Below are 21786 nucleotides of genomic sequence, written 5' to 3' on the forward strand. Positions count from 1 at the left end.
GGACTGTATTCTTAGACTTGTCCAGATTCACTCAAGATAGAATTGAAGAATTCTGAGGTGACCATAGAAAGTAGAATGATCTTTCCTATATTCATTCATTCACACATTCATTTGTTCATTCATGCATTCATTTGTTCTTCATCTATTAAGTAGACATTTATTAAATATATTCTCTATATCAGTGTGCTAGCCACTGAGAGATACAACATTTAGATAAGACAACTCCTATTTTATGAAATTTGCAGTCTTAAATTTTTGGGAGGCTACAAAAGACCTTCAATTTTTTTTGTGTGTGAAATAGATTATTACTCTGGAATAATTTCCTGAGGATTGGAGCTGCTTCTCTTACCTCATTTTCCTATTGTTTTGGGAACATCAAGAGTCATTTCTTATAATGAAGAATAAAAAAAAAAGCAGTTCAGTAAAGCTAACAAACTCATTAAGGTTAAAACTGTATTTATACAATGTTACATACCCACAATTTCTCACCTTTACAAAGAGATTAGAATGATGCATTTTATCTTCTCTTCTGCAATGTATTCCATTACAATCATGAACTGCAATTTGTTTAGCTATTTGTCAGTTGTTTTATTTTTTTTTTATGAGATTACTTGGAAAACATTCGGTTTGTAATTTTTAAGGCCCTATTATGCTTCCAGGAGTTGAGTATAGAACTCAGAATAAATTTGGGATAGGACATTTATTCCAAATCAGCAGAATATGATCTGTTTCCAACACTTCTACTTCTGGTTTAATATTTAAATTAGGGAAGCAAGAAAAATTCTGTGTTTCAAAGGCATTAGGAACAGTTCAGGACATTAAACATAGACTGAGGTTTGTCTGAACAGGACTTCATGTTGCAACTCTTGTTAACTAGCTTTTTAAATCAGCCCTAAACTGTTGCTTGTTCCCAAGGATAGGCCTTGAGAAATAGCAGAGAAAATGCAGAATGTATCCAGTTACATTGTTCTGATCATTCTTCTTTCCTTGGTTAGTTGGCCTTTGGAAACCTTGGCAAATTATTAAGTATTCTTTTCCTTCTTGGCTTGGAATGGAAGGTCATACAGTCCTTAAATAGATGTCAAGTTAAGGGAAAGAGGGAAAGGGATGCAAGATAATTCATAATATAATTTTAAAATATCATCACTCTTACCTGGGAAGAAAAAGCCAATTACTCAACCATAATTCATGTGGAAATCAAAGTAATAAAATTACATTCAGGGTTTTTACTTTTTACATAGCAGGAGATTCCCATGAAAATTGGCTATAATTTTTTTCCAAGTTTATTATTATGTATAATTATATCACACTCCTTGCTTTTACTTTAATATTATTCTTTGGAACAAAGAGTATTTGAGAGGGTATCTTTACAGAAACTGATATCCTTAGACCACATATAATCGAATGATTTGGACTATAATTGGGAGCCAAAATACCTTGGCCTTGGCTCAGAATTTATATTTTACCAGATGATGTTATAAAGTAAGAAAGTTCAGGATAAGGAAGATTGTAATTCAAAGATGTAATTAATCTATAGTCTTAATTTTGTTATTTATTAAATAAGATGCTTATTTAGTTAACACTTCAACTTTCTTTATTCATCCTTTCTTGTATTATAAAGTCACAGTTAAGTATTCCTCCTGGCATTTCCAAATCCAAACATGAAATCCAAACAATTGGACTTAATTGAATTCAGCAAGATAGGATTAAAAACACATGTGTCTTTAAAAAAATCTTAGAATAGTCACAGATATTAAAGGATAGTTATAATTATGAATAAAGCATTTGACAGCAGTTTAAAAAAACAATAGAATAGGAGAGCAATGATAATTAGCTCCTCAGGCAATTATTTAAAAGCAACAGGTATACTTAAGGAAAAAAAAAATCTACTGTTATGGTAGATTCAACAATGAGGAACTAGTGTTAAGAAGTTAACTGTGGAAAGGGATTTATAAATGGGTTCCTGCATGGCAAAGTTGTAAAATAATCCTTTGGAGGTAGTATTGCTTCACCTTCATTCACTCCTATATGTAGCATAGTGCACATAGCACATTGTATGTGTTAATAAATGCTTATAGTTTGATCCTTAATTAATAATAATAATCCTTAATTACTAAAGAGGTAGGTAATAAAAGGCCTATTTTATATGACTGTTATCTTTTAAATACTATTTTCATTATGTCAAATGCCTACATAAGAATATATAATAATTTCCAATCACTTATCATATAAAGTCTTAATACCTCTGGCTTTTAAATAAATTGCATTCACTCCACCTTTCCATCCTTATTTTTAACTACTTACTTTCCAGTCAATTTCTTTCGGTCTTCTTATTCCTCACTGCCTTCCTCCTTTAAACTTTCTGCTTTCAACTCCAATGATATTCTTCCCTCCTGTCAGGTTTATTATACTCATTCTACCTCTGTTGCCTTGAGTAAATTCCTACCAATTTGCCTACTCCTTTTTTCAGTTTCCTTTGTTGAATCCTCATCCATATCAAATCACAAGTTATAAATGTTCCCCCAAGACTCTATCCTATGCTTCCTTTTGAGAGCCTCCCCTCTCTCTTTCCCTTCCCTAAAATCTCTCCTATTAACATGATTTTCTTAAAGGACAGCTCTGATCATGTCATCTCCTGCTAAATAACCTTCCTATTACCTTTACAAGAAATATAAGATCTCTCTGATGTTTAATATTCTTCTTGATCTACCTCCTACCTAACCTTTCCATTCCACATACTTTGTGGTCTGTTCAATTTGCTGTTCGAACATAGGATTTTTATCTTTTAACTCTGTATTGACTTTTTCTCACTTGCCCTGCTCTCCCTCCTCATCTCTAATTCTTTCAATCTTTGATTTCTTTCAAAATTCAGTTCACACCTTCTATTTTCAGCTTTTCTTGATCTCCTCAGTCTAGGTGCTAGTACAGTCCCTCCTCAAAGCATTTAGACTATGGTCAGTATTTACTTATTTATGCATATGTTTTCTTTCTTTCTTTCTTTCTTTCTTTTTTTTTTTTTTTTGTTAGCAACTTAGTTAATGTTGCTAATGTTAAGTATTAAAGCCCAATATAGTTTGCTTCTAGGCCTTTCTTTGTCACCCAGGATAGCTAATTATCTAGTAACACTTGTCTAATGTATCTCCCAAGTTCTGCTGTTGGGAGATTTTTATTTAATTATTCTTTTTTTAAAATTTTTATTTAATAATTACTTTATATTGACAGAATCCATGCCAGGGTAATTTTTTTACAATATTATCCCTTGCACTCGTTTCTGTTCCGATTTTTCCCCTCCCTCCCTCCACCCCCTCCCCTAGATGGCAAGCAGTTTTATATATGTTGGATATGTTGCAGTATATCCTAGATACCATATATGTTTGCAAAACCGAACAGTTCTCTTGTTGCACAGGGAGAATTGGATTCAGAAGGTATAAATAACCCGGGAAGAAAAACAAAAATGCAGATAGTTCACATTCGTTTCCCAGTGTTCTTTCTTTGGGTGTAGCTGCTTCTGTCTGTCATTTATCAATTGAAACTCAGTTAGGTCTCTTTGTCAAAGAAATCCACTTCCATCAAAATATGTCCTCATACAATATCGTTGTCGAAGTGTATAATGATCTCCTGGTTCTGCTCATTTCACTTAGCATCAGTTCATATAAGTCTCGCCAGTCCTCTCTGTTCTCTATTCTCTATTCATCCTGCTGGTCATTTCTTACAGAACAATAATATTCCATAACATTCATATACCACAATTTACCCAGCCATTCTCCAATTGATGGACATCCCTTCATTTTCCAGTTTCTAGCCACTACAAACAGGGCTGCTACAAACATTTTGGCACATACAGGTCCCTTTCCCTTCTTTAGTATTTTTTTGGGATATAAGCCCAATAGAAACACGGCTGGATCAAAGGGTATGCACAATTTGATAACTTTTTGGGCATAATTCCAGATTGCTTCCAGAATGGTTGGATTCGTTCACAACTCCACCAACAATGCATTAGTTTCCCAGTTTTCCCGCATCCCCTCCAACATTCATCATTATTTTTTCCTGTCATCTTAGCCATTCTGACAGGTGTGTAGTGGTATCTCAGAGTTGTCTTAATTTGCATTTCTCTGATCAATAATGATTTGGAACACTCTTTCATATGAGTGATAATAGTTTCAATTTCATCCTCTGAAAATTGTCTGTTCATATCCTTTGACCATTTATCAATTGGAGAATGGCTTGATTTCTTATAAATTTGAGTCAGTTCTCTATATATTTTGGAAATGAGGCCTTTATCAGAACCTTTAACTGTGAAGATGTTTTCCCAGTTTATTGTTTCCCTTCTAATCTTGTTTGCATTAGTTTTATTTGTATAAAGGCTTTTTAATTTGATGTAATCAAAATTTTCTATTTTGTGATCGGTAATGGTCTCTAGTTCACCTTTGGTCACAAATTTCTTTCTCCTCCACAAGTCTGAGAGCTAAACTATCCTATGTTCCTCTAATTTATTTATAATCTTGTTCTTTATGCCTAGGTCATGGACCCATTTTGATCTTATCTTGGTATATAGTGTTAAGTGTGGGTCCATTCTGCTGTTATTCTTAAGACTAAAAATGCCTTGATTGTGACAATACCAGCTAACAGATGCCTAGCCCTTTTTGGTCAAGGAGGATAACTTTCTGAACCTGGATTAGAGGATTTTTCTTCTTTTCCTTGATGGTTCATTTTGGTTTTGACTAATGAATGTACAAAAATTTCATATCCCCCTCCCACCATATCTTTAGTCTTTAGGAATTTAGCATCTAGATTGAATTATTTCTTCCTGTAGTAATAAATATGACTTGTCTCTTAGTCTAAATAAAAAACACTAGCTTTCTTACATTAATAGTTCAAAGAGCTGAGAACACAACAACTCTCATCTTATTGTAATCAACAAATAGTGATCATTTTACTTTTCATAGTCTACTTCTAACTTTACAATGAGTTTAATCTTTGGCAGATATTGCCAAGTGAATGGAGCATTTGATGAAGGCTTATTAAGTTTAGCATAGGCAGAATGAGGTCGGGATCCTTCTCATTTGATCTCTTTTCCTGATTTACTAGAGGGCCACTTTTTACTCTAACAATCCCCTCGCATTGTTTCCATAAATCCCCCATGTCTAACAGTAAGATTCATTTTAAACTTCTGGAGCATTTGAAAAGCTTAAGTTTGGATCAAAATCAGAGATAAAAGCCAGGAGTTATTCAATCTCCTACAATTTGACTTAATCAGAATCTAGGCTACTAGATTCCTCCCTAGTGTGAATACTCTGATAATGCTGATTTGATTTCATAATTAGCTCATATAATACAAAAATGTCTACAATAAATCAATTAGAAGAATTTCTCATATATCATTAATTTACTTCTGAATCAAATATTGATTTTAAACTCAGAATTAGAATAATTGAGATAGAGTAAATGCAAGATGTCTTAAAAGGCTTAATTCAGTTTTAAGCTTTAATAGAACAGTTAAAATAGCTTAATAACGTAGAATTGCATTAGCAGTTAAGACTTTTTGTGTCTCTAGCATTTGGCACAATTCCCAGCACATAGCAGGCTCTTAATACATGTTTGTTGACTGGTTGGGGCACATATATATTGCCGTGTGTGTATATGTGTGTGTGTGGTGATATAGTTATTGAGGGTGGTTTCAGATAACCCCATGCTATTATTTATTTTTCATTAAGCTAGCAGAAAACCATAGCTCATGTTGCCTATAATTGCCTTTGCTTGAGAATCTATATCTTATAAGGATCGAGTGGTATTTCAAATTTAAAACCAAAGTGGTTGTTGTAGATCAATGCAGGACTCTGAGGAATCTCATAGGGCTGTGAAAGAACTTGTTGGTGGGAGGGTTTTGAGTTTACCACCCAAGCAGTCCCTCTAAGAGACACAATTCATAGTAATCCCAGTAGACACTTCTAGACAGCCCCTTTGGTTCTATTAAGTCAATAATGCATAACTGCAGGAATTTATCACTGGCCCCTAAAGATTCATAAAGAGCAGCCTTCATATTTATTATAGTCTAATGGAAAATTAATATGTAAAGGGCTCTATAAATTTATATAGTGTTGATATCTATACTTCTCATTTCCAAAATTTAATATCACATTCCCATTATTTTTAATGTTTATTTTTACATTTACATTTACATATACATAATTGAGTATCTATTGTACTTTTTCAATTTGGACTGGACCTGTGATTTTATTGGTTTAGGGAATTCTTGAAGAAGAACCTTCTGCTAATGTAGACAGGCAATTACTTAACAGCTTAGAGTTTTAAAGAGTTGTCTGGGGAACTCTGAAATTAATTGACTTATCAGTCTATGCTTAGGTAGGATTTGTGCCCAGATCTTCCTGTTTCTGAGATGGACTCTCTATTATACTACTCTATCTCTCTTGTATGTATAATATGAGAATAAGGAATTGCCTCTTTCATAATCTTAATGACTAATTTTGTGAAGCCTCAATCAAACTGAGACCTTTTGAAGACCTTAGTTTAAAAAGACCAAAGTCTCCCACTGCATCCAGGATCACCTCCAGTTGTCCTAATCTATAACTGGCCCCAGAACTGGATGGCTCTGGAAGAGAACTGAGCTGCTGACTTTATACAGCCTTTCTTCACTACAAGCCAAATCACTTATATGTCATAGCATCACTTCTCTGATGTCATAATCCTTTTCCAGAATGAAGGACAAACAACAATATAGGAATAATCCCAAGTTTTCCACATAATCCATATATTTGTTTATCAGTAATTAATTCTATGAAGTATATCACTCATGAAATCATAGAATTGGATGGAGCCAACTTTCCCATTTATCTGAGTAAACCAGCGGTTCTGAAACTTTCTCAATTATGGAGCCCTTGGTGTCTCAATAACATTTACATTGTGCCTAACATGCAAAAAAAAAAAAGAGAGAGAGAGAGAGAGAGAGAGAGAGAGAGAGAGAGAGAGAGAGAGAGAGAGAGAACAACCTCCAAAACCAATCTAACAAGTTAGAAATACCTAGCTTATCAAATGTGTGTGTGTAGTGCACTGCTCCTACATGTTCACTGAAGAACCTGGAGAATTGCAGTATAGTTTGGGAATTAAGGGGTTACACCAATCCTCCCCCATTTTTTCCTGGATTATTGATTTCATTGGTATAAGTATATGCACTTCAGCACTTTAAGAAGAAATTTCCCCTATCAACTGTTCCTCACCTTTAGGTCTTAAATTGTTTCTTAATGTATTAAGAAGAAAAGTGATTTGCCTAAGATTGTAGAAACAATATATGTTAGAAGGAGGAGCTGAACCCATGGCTTGCTTCTGTGAGGTCAGCTCTTCATCCACTGATCCATCTGCTTCTTGGTCTTCAACCATTAAGAAAAAGAAATGTCAGAAAATTGTTTTTAAAAGCATTAATCAACAAATATTTCCTGAGTTGGTATTGTGTACATGGTTCTGTGAAGCATTAGAACAATGGTTTAATGGTTCTAACCCATTGTCACACCAACTATTCCAATACTACATTTTATTTTAGGAGTCATTTAGATCTGTGAGCTTTTTTTGCCCAATGTAATCAGCAGTGAACACTTCAGGACTTCCTTTCTGTGCAAGCTTGTTCTCATTTTTGTTATGCAAGGAACCTTAGTAGTAGTTCTCAAAGGGAATCTTGTTGTCAGTCTGCAGGATCAAAACTATTTTAACAATAGTACTAACTGTTGACATTTCTATGGTAAATTTTGACATAATCCACATAAACAAAAACTCTTGTGTAGGAGAGTCTTCAATAATATTTAAGAGTGTAAAGGGGTGTGAGACCAAAAAGTATGAGTTTTCTCTCTCTTTTTTAAAATTTTTTTTCCTGAGGCAATTGGGGTAAAGTGACTTGCTCAGGGTCAACCAACCAGCTAGGAAGTGTTAAGTGTCTGAGACCAGATTTGAGCTCAGGTCCTTCTGACTTCAGGGCTGTTACTTTATTTACTGTACTTCCTCACTGCCCCAAAGCATGAGTTTTCTAAACTAGAGGAGCTATCTATTTAGTAAGACTAGAATAGGGATAAATCAAACTCTTTTTTTTTTTTTTTTTGGATTTTTCTTTTTTATTAATTTATTTTTTATTTTTTTGGATTTTTCACTGGGTTCAATGTTGCAGTTTCCTCCATAAGGGAAGAGGTCATAGAACTGGAAAGAGTACTTAAAACTTAAAAAAAAAAATCTCTGTTTATGTTGATCAAGGTGCAAAAGGGAAGGGAAGAGTTTTTTAGCTAACATAATAATAGGGGTAGCTAGTTAGTGCCATAATGCACAGAGCACTGGGCCTGAAATGAGGAAAAATTCATCTTCCTGAGTTCAAATTTAGCTTTAGCTACTTCTTGCAGTGTGACTTTGAGCAAAACACTTAACTTTGTTTGCTTCAATTTTTTATCTGTAAAATGAGCTGGTGAAGGAAATGGCAAGCCATTCTACTGTCAGCTGAAATGAACAATAGTCATAATAATAGCTCTTATTTACACATAGCTTTAAAATTTTTAAAGCAGGTTACAAATATAATCTTATTTTATCTTCACAACAACCTAACAGTGAGAAACTGAGGTAAACAGAAATCAAGTGATTTGTTTAGGATCACATAGCTAAGCTTGAGGTCTGTCTCTAAGTCTAATTCTCTATTCACTGTACCATCTAACTGCTTCTCCTATGTCTTTTCAAGAGTATAGCCCAGAAATTGTTTTTAGAAGCTTACTTCTCACTTAGATGAAAACATCACAACTCTAAATAAGAGATCTTTTGTAACATTTCTTGAACATCATTTTGTTCTGAAAACCTTTCATATGTTAAATAGTTTTTTCATGGATCCACTTGTATAAGTAACCCAATGAATTGCTAACAAGCATGTTGATGTATTTCCACATAAATATAACTTAATACATATAAATTAAATAACGAACCAGAGATTTTTTCACTAAACATGAGCCTTAATTTTAGATCAAATATAAAGCCTGGTTTTTTTTTTTTTTAAGGGAAGCTACATCATGCTTCTTTAATATAAAAAAGGAGAAATTTAGAAGGTCCTAACCGGACTTTTCATTTGTTTTACCTGCAAATTCAAAATATATCAAGCCAAATTCTATCTTTAATCCTGAAATGATAGGGAATTACCTTGGTAGCATATAGTTTTTCTTGCTAGAATTAATAAAATGTTTGTTTCCCTAAGGATTAAAGGCTCAAATTACTAGAGTAACATGCATGCTTTTGAAAAACTGAAGTGCTTCCCCTCAAAAAGTTATATAGCACTCTGTTAACTGTTAACCAGCATATATTAGTGAGAGATCCATTGTCCCTTGAAATAAATGGGCATTTGTTTTCACAAACTAGAGCCTAGTGTTGTAGACTAGCTATAGTATTGGACCTGGAATCAAGAAGACTTAAACCTGAAATCCTGCCTCTGATACTTAGCTCTATGATCTTGGGCAAGTAATTTAATCTATCTGGGCTCCCCTGACCTCATTTGGAAAAGGATGCTAATGCTGTCTGTAGAAGGGTTGCTTTCAGGCTACAATGAGATAACATACATAAAACATTGAATATTCTAAAAGATGATTTAAATGCTTGCTGTTTCTGTATTTCTCTTGTCTAAATAAAACCAAAATAAGAAAGGAAATTTGAAATTTGAAAGCAATTTAATATTTATTTTGTCTTTTTGTTATTAGAGATCTGTCACACTAGCTATATATGTATATAGATACATACAAAGTCATGGATGATACGCTATTGTAGCATGTGTCATGCAATTACTTTATATAGACATAGACATACATAAATGAATGTAATTCTTTCTGTCTTTTTCTCTCTGTCTCCATCTCTGTCTCTCTTGATAACATTTATAGCACAATCCCTGTACCATACTAGGTGCTTAATAAATAATTATTCCTTTCCCTATACTTCTATTTATTTATCTATCTTTCATATTATTTGGAGATATTTTGTGTTTGTATGCATATGCAAGTATAAAATCAACTGACAGAAAATACAAACTATGTCTATATATACAATATAGAGATATGTAGCACAAAACATATAGAATATAAAGCAATCCATTTGTATATATCCATGTAAAATAGCATATAAATAATTCATATATAAATATATAATAGATGATTTCATGTAATGATGATCTATTTACACCATTTCATTTAAACTTCAAGCAATATGCAATTCTTATCTAATTTTTATACAATTCTGTGAGCATACACACTCATTTAAATATTAATGACAAAATCTTACAGTTTTTTCTAGAGAAAGTAAATGTGTTGAATTCCAAAAAGTGACAATAAAATAAAGATCAATGAATACCATGTCTTTACCCCTCAACTCAAACAATTTCAATAATATACTATTAACTCATAATCAAATATCAAATCTAAAAATAATCTAAAAAATGAAATAAACTATAAAATCTATAAAACACAAAGCCTTCTATTTGACTTCTAAAGTCCTTCATAAATTGCCACTTCCTAACTTTCTAGTCTTATATTTTACTCCTTTCTATACATATTATAATCCAACAATACAGGACTTTTGCTGTTCCACACACAGAACACTATATAACCCATTTTGGTGCCTTTTTGTTGGTTGTATCCCTTTAACTCTTTTTTTTTTTCTGGTGTCTTTCAAGTCTAGCCCCAAATCAACTTTTTATTTAAAGTCTTTCCTGTTTTCTTCTACTGCTAGTGCCCTTCTTCTAGGATTACTTCTCATTTACACCCTATATATCTAATATGTACATAGTTGTTTGCATGTTGTCTTCTCCATTAGAATGAGGTTAGGAACTATTTAAAAAAAATCAATAGTATTTTATTTTCTCAATTATATGTAAAAAGTTTTCACCATTCATTTTTGTAAAATTTTGAGTGCCAAACTTTTTTTTTCCCTCTCCCTCTTTTCCCTCCTCCCTCCCCAAGATAGCACAGCGATCTAATATAGATTATACATGTACAATCATTTAAAATATATTTCCATATTAATTATGCTAATTCCTGAGAAAGAAAAAACAAGCAGCAATCACAAAAAGGTGAAAATAGCATTTTCATCTACATTCAGTCTTTTTTTTTAATTTTTATTTAATAATTACTTTATATTGACAGAATCCATGCCAGGGTAATTTTTTTTCCAATTTTTTTCCCCTCCCTCCCTCCATCCCCTCCCCTAGATGGCAAGCAGTCCTTTATATGTTGGATATGTTGCAGTGTATCCTAGATACAATATATGTTTGCAGAACCGAACAGTTCTCTTGTTGCATAGGGAGAATTGGATTCCGAAGGTATAAATAACCCGGGAAGAAAAACAAAAATGCAGATAGTTCACATTCGTTTCCCAGTGTTCTTTCTTTGGGTGTAGCTGCTTTTGTCCATCATTTATCAATTGAAACTCAGTTAGATCTCTTTGTCAAAGAAATCCATCAAAATATATCCTCATACAATATCGTTGTCGAAGTGTATAATGATCTCCTGGTTCTGCTCATTTCACTTAGCATCAGTTCATATAAGTCTCGCCAGTCCTCTCTGTATTCATCCTGCTGGTCATTTCTTACAGAACAATAATATTCCGTAACATTCATATACCACAATTTACCCAGCCATTCTCCAATTGTACATTCAGTCTTGAAAGTTCTCTCTGGATATAGATGGCATTTTCTATCCCAAATCTACTAGAATTGTCTTGGATCTCTGTATTGTTGATAAGAACTAAGTCTATCATAGTTGATCATCACATAATCTTGCTGTTACTATATGCAATGTTCTCTCTATTCTGCTCATTTTATTTAGCATCACTTCATGTGAATCTTTACAGGCTTTCCTGAAGTCAACTTGCTCATCATTTCTTATAAAACAATAATATTCCATTACCTTCATATATCATAATTTATTTAGCTGTTCTTTAACTGATTGGGCATCTACTCAATTTCCAATTCCCTGCCACTATAAAAGGGATACTACAAGAATTTCTGCACATATAGAGGTCAGGAATTATTTTTTATCTTTCTTTGTATTCTTTGCATTCTTTGTATATAGTGCTCAGTGAGTTTCTCAGACACTGTAAAAGCTTAACAAAGACTTGTTATAGATTATTATTTCTGTAAGTAGAATGACAGTATTAAAATTAGGTTAATAATCCCTACACCCCGGGATTGTTATGAATAAAGCACTTTGTAAATATAAAATAGAAACCTATAGAATGTGGGCTATTCAATGTGAGATATAGGCTGATGAAGTCTAGTTCCCATGTTTTTACATATCATAATGCTATTTTTGAGAGCAGAGACATTAGCTAAGGTCTTATAATTCTTGCAGTTAGGAGGAGCACAGAACTTAACAAATCTGGAAATGCTTTCAGTTTTCTGTTATGGAAAATGAGCAATCTGAGGCTTGGTCAAGAATCTTACATTGCATGGAATTCTCTGTATTCTACATGAGGGTAATTTCTTTCTTTCTTTTAAAATCATTGGTCATTGCTAAATATCAGTCACAAAGAGACTTCCTCTCACTTTTGCTTCTGGATTTTTAGCGTTTATCAGAATCATTTTGGTGAATTATTCTTGCGTGAATACAACTGGTTTCAAGACATGACCAAGCCAATGGGGCTGATTGAGGGTCACTAAAAATATAAGATTGATGTAGACGTCAAGAAAACCTGCATTCAAATTCAGTATCCGTTACTAAGTAATTAGCTTGATTATTTCACCAGAAAGGGTCTAAACTTTACCTGAGCAGATGAAAGTATATGAGTACATGGAAGGACAAAATTGAACTAGATAATTCCATTCTCCAATTCTAATCTCTTTAGAATTTTTTTTTTTACTTGTTTTCTTCATTACTCTGTGAAGAAGCTGTAGTGTAGTAACAAAATATGAGATGTGAATTTGAATCTCATCTTTGCAACTTACTTACTGTGTGACTTTAGGTAAATCAACCTCTCTGAACTTCAATTTCCTAATGTGTAAAATAGGAAAGATACTACATATCCTACTTGCATCACTGACTTGATGTGTGGATTTCTGATCTGGAAATAGTTTCCTTCCTTTCCAATCTTGATCAATTGGATAACTAGTTCAATTCTATACTATTCTCTACTATTGAATTTCTTATTCTCTTGAGCTATTGTCACACATGCTTTGCTAAACTGGAACCCTAAATTACTTCTACTGTCTGCTTCCTTTTCCCCTTGTGCATGTGCTGCTGAATGGCTCTAGAGGAAGTTATGAAACTACTGATTGGATCCCATAATAAATGTATGCTTTCTAATCTCTACTGAGCCTTCTTCACAGCAGCAATATACTCCTTTTACTCCCCACCCCAAGTGATTCCTTATTCTACTAACCACAGATGCTATTTCAAACTCCTTCATTCTTTAAGTTTCTCATTGCACTCATTGTCTCCAGTCAAAAATGAAAACCTCATCACAGTTTCACTAAAAAACAAAAACAAAAAACTAGGCTCTTGTTGTTAGAGTTCCTTCTAATTTAACAACCCACATTTTTGATATCATTATTTAGGAATGTTTATAAAGTCTTTGATAATGAAGCCCTTTTAGAATATTTGATTCCTTCTCATCTTCTCCATCAATTTAACATCAACAATACAATTTGCCCTGCCTCTGACATCCTAAAGTCTACTAGACCATAATAGGTTCCTTACCACTATGGTCTCCAAATCCCTGGACACTGCTATTCTGTAAACATCTTCAATGCTGATGTCCTTAAAAGACCTCTAGACCTCACCACATGTACCCCTGATGCACACTTGAGACAGACAGGTATTTTTCATCTAACCTGTAGCTGAACTCATTTACATATATTGTTTTCTCTAGTTAAAATGTGAGCCTCTTGAGAACAGGTACTTTCTATTTTCTCTTTTTGTCCCTAGGATTTAGCACAGTCAACAACAAAAAAAGTTTTTTTATATATATTCATTCAGTCCCTCATTTACTGTCATCAGTTGCTCTCCCCAACCTCCCAGTCTTTATTATCTCCCTGACTTGTGATTGCTTTCCTGCAGTCCACAACTCCCCCAAAATAAAACAAAAAGGAACTCTTACTAAGTTCTAACATCCTTGCTAGGTAAAATACAATATCTCTGTTTCCCTTTCTAGCTAAGTTTAAGAAATTTGTCTTCATTAAATTCCTATATAGCTTCTTCTTTCACTCAATTATAAATCCTCTGAAGCCTGGTTCCTAATCTCATTATTCCACTGAAACTGTTCTTTCTAAAGTAAGTGATCAATGATCTCTCAATCACCACATATAGTAGCCTTAAAAAATTCAGTTTTGAATTTTCCACCTCTCCTCTCCAATTTATTAAGAAGGAAAAAGTTATAATACCCTTGATATATATGATTCATGCAAAACTTTTTCATATTTGCTGAATTATGAAAGAAATAAAAAGCAAGAAAAATAAAGTGAAAAAATATTTTTTTTCAATTTTCATTCAGAAGTCCTCTGTTTTCTCTCTGGTTGTATTTAGCTTTTCTCATAATTAGTCCTTTGTAACTGTTGTAGATCTTTGTATTGATAAGAGTAGCTAAGTTTTCCACAATTCATCATGATACAATATTGCTGATACTGTGGACAATGTTCTCCTAATTCTGCTCACTTCACTTTGCATCAGCTCATATAAGTCTTGTCAGGTTTTTTGAAATCATTCCGTTCATCATTTCTTACAATATAGTTTTCCACCACAATCGCATACTATAATTATTCAGTTACTCTTCAACTGATGGACATCTCTTCAATTTCTAATTCTTTGCCATCAGAAAAAAAGAGCTGCTATGAATATTTTTGTATATATGAATCCTCTTCTTTGATTTCTTTGGAATTCAGACCTAGGAGTAGTATTGCTGGGTTAAAATGGTATGCACAATTTTATGGCCCTTTGGATGTAGTTCCAAATTGTTGTCCAGCATAGTTGAACCAGTTTATAATCCCACTAACAGTGCTATCAATTTTCTTGTTTTCTTACATGCTTTTCAGCATTTAATATTTTCCTTTTCTGTCATATTAGCCAGTCTGATGAATGTGAGGAGGTGATACCTCAGACTAATGGCTTCTTTTTAACATAATCCATCTTGACTGTCATGCAGTATTTTACTTTTCTCTTTTCTCTGTATTTCTATGACTCTTCGCTCTACTATTTGTTTAGCCATTCTTTAATCTCCTTTGCTGGTTCTTCCTCCATGTCACCTTTCTCTCCACTACTTATTATGTGTCCCACAAGGTACCATACTCTATGTGTTGGAATGATAATAAATATCTTTATAGAATTTGGGAGCATTTTTTTTGCATTCTCTTAATCTTTTCTCTAAAGAGAAAACATAAGCAATATCTAAGAGGTGGCAGCAAAAAGAATAGTGGCCCATTTCTTTCTATTTACACTATATTTAATCTCATGGAATTATCCCTTTTATATATTTTCTATTTTGGTTTATGGTGTTTGAAATGTTCTCTGCTCATAAATTTGAAATTAGGTATAGATGGCTATTGTATGACAGAGGAAAGCTTAGAGCAAATAACTATTCTGTGAGCTTTTTTTTTTTATTAGGCTGAGTGAATGGATAAATGGGAATATGACCCATGATAAAAATGAATGAAATGACTGATATTTTTAAAGGAAGAAAAAGTACAGGAAATATTTCAACATAATATAAATGGTTTTGTATTAAGTTAGCAACCTACATACATAAGGTATGGAATTCATACCTTACAACCACCTGCCAAGGTCTCATACAAAATGTTTGTTGTATAAAATTTTGAGGTTGGTTACATGGTAAATCCCAAAAGGTTATTTGACTGAGTAAATTCTTTGGTCTGGCCCAGTATGGAGGCTGGTGTTTTAAGTAAACTACTGAGAAGCACATGCTATTTATTCTCCAGCATATAAAATAACAGTGTTGTTTGGTAAAACAGGACTTGCTCTCTAATTGTATTTTTTCTGCCATACTTAAGTGTGTTGAATACTCTTACAATTTAGGAAGTCTAGTAGTTTTTCCACAAAGTAGAAACCCCCTACAATGAAGGAAAGGAAGGCAATGAAACTGATACTCCAGCTGTAATAACAAATCCAAATGTTCTACCTAGGAGGGAAAAATATTGGCATGCTGCCTGTTTTCACACTTACATTCCTTTCAGACCTAAAACAAGTGTAATATTGATATGAATAGAACTGTTCAAGGTGATACCGTCTCTCTGTCTGCCATGTAGTCTTGAGACAAGGTCCATCAGTGAGATGGATCACATGCTCCAGAAAACTAATCAAACCTTTGAAGCAACATTAACTTTTGTTTTCTGTTGAGGAAAGAGAAAAGGAAGAATTCCTTATTTCTTAATAAAAGACCTTGACCTTTGTAATGACATACATTGATTCATATTTGGGCCTAGCCTAGTTCAAATTTTGAACTTGATGTCTATTAGGCATCTTAAACTAAGTTTATCCACATTAGAACTCATTATCTTCTTTCTGCCTTACAACCTCCCTCCCTTCAAAATTCCCTTAATTCTATCAAGGTCACTACCATCCTTTCTAGCTACAAAGACGAGACAGTTCAATGTCATCTTGAAGTTACAGAATAACAGAATCACAGAATCTAGCACTTGGATGAATTTCTAATCTGTGGACAAAAGGCATCCCCACTCTCATACACTCAAGTGATCTTTTAGCCTTTTCTTTAAGAATTCTTGGGAGGGACAACTTACAACTCCTCATTCCTTTTTTGGATAGCTTTAATTGTTTGAGAGTTTTTTTCTAAAATTAAGTTTAAATTTATTTCTTTACAATTTCCACCCATGGTGGATCCTGGATCTGTCCTCTATGGCCAAAAAGAACAATGCTGTTTTCTACTTGACAGCTTCTGAAACAGTTGAAGGCAGTTAACATGTTCTTGATGCTCAGGATAAACATCACCAGTTCCTTTAACCAATTTTCAAATGTAATAGACTCAAGGCCCTTTCCTTATTCTTGTTGCTTTCTACTTGACACTCTACAGATTGTTCTTCTTAGGTCCTGGTCCCCAGAATTGAAAACTTAGTACCCTAGATGAGGTATGCTGAAAGCAGGGCAAAAGAGTAGGACTTTCAATCACCTTTTTGTCTTATGGAAGAAATGTTCCTCTTAATGAAATGGAAGATTGCATTAGCTTTTCTGCCTATCTGACACTTTGGGACATACTGAGCTCATAGAAAACATCCAGATATATTTAAAAATTTTATTTTAAATTTATAAAGCAAAGCATGTCTCTCCCATCCTATTCTATCAATTTTAAATTGATTTATTTTTGTACCTAATTGAAAGATCGTGCATTTATATTAATTGAATTCCATCATGTTAGATTTAGCTCAGTACTCTAGTCATTCAAGTTTTTTTTGGGATCCTTATGCTGTCATTCAGTGTTAGCTAATCCTTCTAGCTTTTTGTCATCTTCAGATTTGATGAGCATACCACCTGTTTCTTATTTAAGATTAATTAACATGCTGTATAGCATAGAGCCCAGCAAAAGATCTCTGATGCATTCCTTTAGAAACAAGCTGCCACAATGACATTCAATCATTAATATGTCTGAGTACATACATCTATTTCTAGATTCATTAAATGTATTATCATTTTAATCTTTATCTTTCTATCCTTTCCTCGAGAATAGAATCAAATAGTTTATAAGACATTTTGTTAAAAATCTAAATAAAATTTATTAACAACATTTTCCTCCCTGAGAAATTTAAAGATCTAATTATGAAAAGAAATTAGGTTATTTTCCTAGGAATCAAAATCAAATTCACTAGTTCTCATCTCTTATATTAGATTTACCCTTCTCCAGTCTTTTGGCACTTTGTCTTCTTTTCAGGTAGTTTCTTCCCCCACTCTATTTTTGTATCTTTAGCTTTCCTCACCAGTCTTAGTTCATTTTGACCTTTGTTGTTACTATCAGTATTATTGCTTAACTTGTTCTCACGCATCATGCAAAGCCAATAAGTCACTTATCAGTTACTTTTAAGTTTTATCTCCACAACATTTCTCACATCTGTCATCTTTTAAAATAATGACATCATGTTAGTTTGAGGCTCTTCTCACCTCTCACTTAGGTTATCGAAAGAGATTGCTAAATGCTTGTCCTGCCCAGAGCCTCTCCTTATCCTAATGATCCTCCATACAGTCATTAAAATAATATTCCAGGGGCAGCTAAGTGGCGCAGTGGATAGAGCACTAGCCCTGAAAACAGAAGGATCTGAGTTCAAATCTGGTCTCAGACACTTAACACTTATTGACTGTGTGACCCTGGGAAAGTCATTTAATCCCAATTGCCTCAGCAAAAAAAAAAAAAAATCCTAAAACACACACATACCCAAGTCATTTCTCTACTCTATAAACTCTGATCATTCTTTAATAATTTAGGATCAAACAAACATAATATCTTCCCTGTTTCGCATCTAAGGCCCTTTACAACCTTCCTTTCCAGCATCTTGACATACTGTTCTCCTCAACATAATCTATGGTCCAATCAAACTGGTCTATTTGAAGTTTCTCATATATAATACTCCATTTCCTATTTCCAAGTCTTTGAATTGACTTTCCTCCATGTCTGAAATATATTCCCTGCTAACCTCTACCCCTTTGTCTCCTTCAAAGTTAAGGGCAAGATCCACATTCCACAAGTATTTTCAAATCTTCCCCAATGCTAGCATCTTCCTCTCCCCTAAAACACCTTGTCTGTACATATTTTACCTATTCTACATGTGAATACATCTACCTATGTATGTATACATTGTCTCTTAGAAAGTTACTTCTTAAAGACAAAAACTGTTTCACTTTTGTTTCTGTAAACCTGTTACCTAGGATGGTACTTGGTATATATTTGGTATATAGTAGGTACTTAATACATGCTTGGTGATTAGGCAATTGGTTTTCTATGAACAAATTGGTGATATGCCATGTGGTATGATGGAAATAGAGTTGGCTTTGGAGTTAAGACGACTCAATTGGATTCACGCCCCATCTCTGAAACATATTTGCTTTGCTACAGCAAGTCCTTTAATCTGTTTCCTAGGCAAATTCTGAAGACTAGAAGTTATATTAAAAAAAAAAGTGCTGATCTATATTGGAATAGGAAGTTTTCCACAGCAATGAAATCACAGATCTACTCTCCTCTCTAAAAAATCCACATCACACATTTGGGTAAAGTGATCACATTTGAGGATGACTAACTAGGTTGAACAGTGGATAGAGTGCTGAGTCTGGAATCAGGAGGAACTAAGTTGAATTATGGCCTCTCACACTAGCTGTGTGACTCTAGGCAGATCACTTAATTGCTGTCTGCTTTAGTTTCCCCATCTCTAAAATGGGTATAGTAATATCACCTATCTCTCAGAATCAAATGAAATAATAGCACTTAGCACAGTGTGTCACTTAGTAGGTGCAATGCTGCTACTATTGCTATTCGTGCCCCATGTGAATATTTTTCCTGCCTGATATGCATTCATTAAAAAATATTTTAGGTACCCCATAACTACTTTAGGAGCTACATTATATACCAATTCTATACACAACCACACTGCAGTTTCACATAATACAGTGTGGACAATAGATAGTCTGCGTTTATAATATAGATCCTCAATAAGAACCAAACTGAATAATTTCCAGACACAAATTTTATTGAATACCTGGTTTATGCACATGTCAGGCAGCAATCAAGATTTTCTGTCTGACCAGGGACAGTTTGGGATTTATACTGAGATCAATCATACTAAAGCTGATTTGCAAGTTTGGGACCATTTCTTAATCCTTCCCATATTTTTGGTCATTATCTTTCTAAAATAATCACTGAGTAGATGAAGGGGAAGACTATTGATTGTCAATTTAAATAGTTACTTTTGAAATAGAAATCTTCCTTCATCTTAGTTGATATCGATATAGTGTGAGCCAAATTACACCAGAGGTCATCAGGCCCAAATTATCTCAATGACCATAGTGTCATCACCATTAAAAGGAAAGCTTGGGTAGCTTTTCCATAAGTCATTCAGTCAATTTGTTAAACATCTAGAAGGTGTGAAGTACTATGTTAAGAACTTTCGTTAACAGGAAAGGTAAAGGAGAGTCCTTGTTCTCAAGGAACTCACAGTCTGATTAGGGAGAAAACATGCAAACAACTATATATAAATAAGCTCTATACAGAATAAATTGGAAATAATCACCAGAAACAGGGCAATAGAATAAGAGAGATGAATATAGGCTTCTTATAAAAGATTATAAATAGGGATTTGAAGGAAGCCAGAGAAGCAAGGATATGGAGATGAGGAAAGAGGGAGTTTCAGGGATGAAGGTTCATATTTTCTCTTACTTCCTATTCCCTACTTTTATGTTATTTTCCCATCCATTCTATTTTGATTTTCCTATGATTATTTCTAATTCTGCTTTATTTAATATTTCAGCTATGCATATTTTAATGACATATATGCATTTCATTTGAATTATGATTAAATATCATTTTTTGTAAATTAACTTCCATCAAAAATTTCAGGAAATTTCCAAAATATTTTATATTTACAGGATTTAGTAATTATGTATACATTACTATATGAAATGAGGCCTTCCAAACTTGAAAGTTCTGTGTAAAGTCAATTGTTATTGTTGTTGCCAGAAGTCATGTTCTGTAAGACTTGAAGATGAAATAGAGATAACTTCTAGTTTCTCTTTAATGAAGCAACAAATAAAAACCACTGCTTTTACTTCTTAGGGAAATAAAGAAGCTGTCATTAAATCCCACCTTCATCATTTTCCTTTTCCAAACTGCCCTGAGGTTTGGGAACTTAGGTCCATTTGGTTGGAGTGGTTGAGATGTTTGACATGGCAAAGGTGCAGTGGAGAATTGTGAAATGGGGAACTGACAGATAATTACTATTTGATGGCAGAACAGAAAAAAGTGTAAAACTATAAACTATAACTGAAGTCAGCACTCCTTTGCTTTCCTATAAATGCTGACTGTATATAATTAATTCTTTTTATTAAGGAACATGAAGAAGAATCAAAGGAAGTACATGTAGATTATTATTAACTGGACAAAATTTGTTATAACAAAATTGATAATTTGCTTTTACTATGGCTATGGAAATAGGTTTACATGCAAATAAAGTTTTTATAATGGAGTTTTGTATGGACAAAAGTATTATTTAAATATTCTAAATTACCTGTACATGTTATTAACATATCCATGTAATCAGATTTGTGAGAACTTTCTTCATTCACATAGATTACAGTTCTCCACACTCTAGTAGATAGTCTATGAGTTATTGTGACCAAAAATATTCATCCTTAGGTACCTATTCTTTGAGAACCAACCTTGCAGAAGAGAGCTATTCAATTCTCAGGGGACAGATGCATCATCTGATATGGGGCCATACTGGAAGCTCTCCCAGTTTAATAGAACCTGTCAGAATTTGAGTTTAGTTGGAATGAATATGTGGAGTTTATGCTGTAGTCCAGAAGTAGAACATTTGTGGAGGTTTGATAATATTCCATTTCTATTATAATGAGAGGTAGTGTAACATTATTATTAAAGAACTAGTTTAAATATTTCATTTCCAATTCTGACATATAATAGTAAGTGACAGCAAGTCACTAAATTCTTAATTGTTCTAGGAAACTCTCTAATATTATAAATTACAGGGAAGATGCTGACTTGAATTGATAAAGAAATACTGTGAAGTTCTCTACAGCAGTGAAGATACTGGTCCAG

The 21786-nt window shown here is 33.4% G+C and overlaps 1 protein-coding gene across 1 annotated transcript in view; it reads left to right on the forward strand.

Annotated features, from left to right (window-relative positions):
- VCAN (versican) overlaps positions 1-21786 on the forward strand; it is a 123221-nt gene that overhangs the window by 17453 nt on the left and 83982 nt on the right.

This window comes from Antechinus flavipes, chromosome 1 (genome assembly GCF_016432865.1).
Source record: "Antechinus flavipes isolate AdamAnt ecotype Samford, QLD, Australia chromosome 1, AdamAnt_v2, whole genome shotgun sequence".
Classification (NCBI taxonomy): Eukaryota; Metazoa; Chordata; class Mammalia; order Dasyuromorphia; family Dasyuridae; genus Antechinus; species Antechinus flavipes.